General features: G+C 42.0%; 1 protein-coding gene across 1 annotated transcript in view; it reads right to left on the bottom strand.

Annotated features, from left to right (window-relative positions):
* The window catches only part of LOC111862950 (DC-STAMP domain-containing protein 2), a 36302-nt gene that overhangs the window by 4852 nt on the left and 27760 nt on the right, over window positions 1–3690 (bottom strand). The window lies entirely within an intron of this gene.

Below are 3690 nucleotides of genomic sequence, written 5' to 3'. Positions count from 1 at the left end.
AAACAAGAAGAAGCCACTGCAGCACTATGGACATAGGGCGAGTAACCCTGACATTTTTAAGTTTTGGAATTTAGAGAAAAAATTTTTAAAGGATTTAAAATTAGAACCGAAGATTTTATAAATGCTAATCAGGAAGACCTATGCTTTTAAATTTTTAATGTTATAAATAAGTGCAGTGTAACAGATCCGTGAGTGTATACACCTGATGATGGCCGTTTGGGGCCGAAACATGTAGTGTATGAAGAACAACAAGACAAAAGACCTATAAATATAGTTTGCACTTAGGATGGAGTTATATCATATATCATATATTGCAACAGGATGCCTAAATATAATATTGTAAACAAGAAACAACTGGCATTGCTAGGCAACAGCTTTGTAAATATGCAACAGTACTGGAACCGATGCTAGGCAATGCCATGTGCACAACAATGGAAGTACTGTTGGAGGCGGTGTTTTCTATGTGGTCTGCTCTGTGGCCATATCACATGACTCACCGACTTCAGTAGTTACTGGGTACTGGGTTCCCTTTTTGTCACCTTACATGACTCGCAGGGCTACGGTATCACAGGTATAATAGGACCACCCTGTTGCTGGAGGATATCACTATGGGGACCTGGCCCTCCAGGTTGGGGGAGTCTTGAATCTGGGACAGTAAAGTGTGGTCATATCTACTGCAGGACTTGGACCTGAGAATGACTGTGCTGGTGGGGGCCAACAGCACTTGTAAATGACAGACCCATCCTCTCGTCAGAGAGAATGTTATGTAAGGACTATGAATGCAAGTGTTCAGTTGAAAAAAAAACACTGGTCCTGATTCTCAAGGGGCTTGTAGCCAAGACAAACTGATTGGTGGTAAACTGCCAGTCATAAAGTAACTCTGACTCTGATGCTGACTCAGAATCCTGTGTGGAGGCAGGGTTAACTACCTCCACTGTAGCCCTCCGAGTAGTAGGAGGCAACAAAAAGGGAACCCAGTGCCTGGGGTTATAATTGGATGACCCTGTTCTTGGGGGATATAAATACAGGGACTTGGCCCTCCAGGTTAGAGGAGTCTCAAGTCTGAGACAGTAAAATATGGTCATGAGTCCTGATGGACTTGGACCCAAGAATGACTGCGCTGGCGAGGACCAGCAGCAATTGTAAACAACAAACCCATCCTTTTTGTCAGAGAGGATGTTACGTAAAGACTATGACCACAAATGTTCAATTAAAAAAAATACTGGTCGTGAAACTCAAGGGACTTGACTCCAACAAACTAATTGGCAGTAAACCACCAGCTGCAAAGTAACTCTGAGTCTGACATTGAGTGCAGTGCAATTGAGTACAGTGGAGTGAAGTGAGTTGGTAAGCAGTCGGTTAGTTAGAGGACTGTTGCAATTCAGTCATTGTGAGCTGTTGCTTTAGGAGCTGGTAGCTGAGGCATGGGGATAGTTCAGAAATCCAGAGTAAGGGGAATGTCCACCATTGGAAGCCATTACCAGATAACGACTGGTGAAGACACAGCAGACTGAGAAGACGTAGTGCGTGCTGTACTGAACTGCAGAGTATGTGAATTAGTGATAGCGCTATAGTTACTTGTAGTTAGACCTGTAAGTGTTCAGTACATCCAATTACCAATCCAACCCCCATCTACAGTAACTTATACACATGACAATATACAATAAATGAAGTTTAACACAAACATCATCAGATTACTAAAAATGGCTAATCCTTCGAAAAATGGGTAGGCCTGTAGAATATAAATTATAGCTGTCTACAAGATCTGTAGCTTTTGTTGGATTTGGGGTTCTCATGGTGGTGACTATGAAAAATATGATCTGGGTCATAACACCATATAGTTTGGAGGGAACCCAACCTTTTGTTTATCAGTATTCTCTCATGCTTGATTTTAACTTGAGGGTCAAAACTCATAATGTCCAGGCAGACTGGCGACATTTGACAAGTCTGCTGGTATCCGTAAATTATTTACCATTGTGCATATTGCAAGTTATACAGCAATGGAGTATACATGTTCTGAAATGTGCTCTTTGTGATTTTACAAATCTAATTGGCTCTGATGTTTATTTATTTCAGATACAGTTATGTTTTTGCCAAACTGTTCATTCCGCAGATATCATCATGTAGTCAGAAATTATGTTCCCATGTATTTAATTAAATATATTGTTACCTGTCACAGTGACTAAGGTGTGGATTCAAATTGGTAATCGGATTTATTGGCTAATCTGCAGGTCGTAACTACAATTAATTATTACCCTATTGCTGCTTTACACAATGTACAATCACTCGACACTAATCTCTTCAGCCTATCTGCACTGGTCCTCACTGTTGTGACAACAATGCAGACACAGAAGTCACAGTTTCCTCTGTTGTTGCGTGACCTAGAAATGGACTGTTTACCAAGAATCTGTCTTTATGGGAACTTGTTAACCAGCACGTTCCTAGCAATGGGTGTACATGCAACAATCTATTTTATAAATATCAGTTCTTGTATCACAAACCAAGGGTTATAATTTGCTAGTACACACAGAAATTAAATTTTCCTGATAACTATGAATGTGGAGTTCCAGTACTACTTGATCAAAATCCATTGAATAATTGCAGCAATGAAACATGTGTTTAGATTCTTCTTGACTCTATATTTGTTTTATGCAACTGTGTAAGGAACACATAAGAAACAACAGGCCTACATATAAAATTATACCATATTAGATAGAATGAGCAATGATCTGCAGGAGGAGAACACCAGACCATCTGGGATAGACTCGAAAGGATTCTGACGATGGTGTATACTGTACTTCTTTTGGCTTATTTTGGACTTCACCCATCGTCCGGTTAGTCTTTTCACCAACATACCAGTCGACGAAGCCCTTCAGGTCATCAGAAGCAGGCTGAGTAATGATAACACGTTGGCAGAACGGTCTGTCCTGAAGGTGGAAGCCATCATGGAACTGCTGGATGTCTGCCTGAGGACCACCTACTTTCAAGGGGACGATGGATTCTACCAGCAGAAGGATGGCATGGCAATGGGTAGCTCCCTTTCTCGCGTTGTTAGCAACATCTACATGGAACATTTTGAACAACTGGCTATCGACTCAGCGCAGGACAAACCGTCGTTGTGGCTCCGATATGTGGATGACACATTTGTGATCTGGTCGCATGGTGCAGAGGGGATACAGAACTTCCTTACACACCTCAACAGTCTGAGACCGGCTATCCAGTTCACCATGGAAATAGAATCGGAGGGAACGATCCCCTTCTTGGATGTTTTGGTCATGAAGAAAGGGACGGCTCTGACCACGAAAGTTCACAGAAAACCCACCCACACTGGCAGATATCTTAATTTCAATTCCAATCACCCTCCGCATGTCAAAAGAGGAATTGTTCATAGCCTTCATGATAGAGCTACCACTATATGCCAAGACCGGCAAGACCGGGTGTTGGAGGTTAACAATTTGAAACGCGACCTTCAACTGAGTGGTTACTCTCAGGGCTTTATTGACTCGGTTATCAGGTCCAAGGGCGGTAGTCGTCAAAAGAAAAAAGAGGAAAAGCCTCTTGGCACGGTGTACATCCCGTATGTCAAGGGAATCTCTGAGAAGTTCAAGCGCATAGGGAACCAGTACAATATTAGAACCGTCTTCAAAACTAAACACACTTTACGATCTTCGCTCGTGAGAACGAAACCAA

This window comes from Cryptotermes secundus, unplaced genomic scaffold (genome assembly GCF_002891405.2).
Source record: "Cryptotermes secundus unplaced genomic scaffold, Csec_1.0 scaffold822, whole genome shotgun sequence".
In the NCBI taxonomy this organism is placed as follows: Eukaryota; Metazoa; Arthropoda; class Insecta; order Blattodea; family Kalotermitidae; genus Cryptotermes; species Cryptotermes secundus.
The sequence above is the reverse complement of the archived record's forward strand: the minus strand, read 5'-3'. Positions and strand labels throughout refer to the sequence as shown.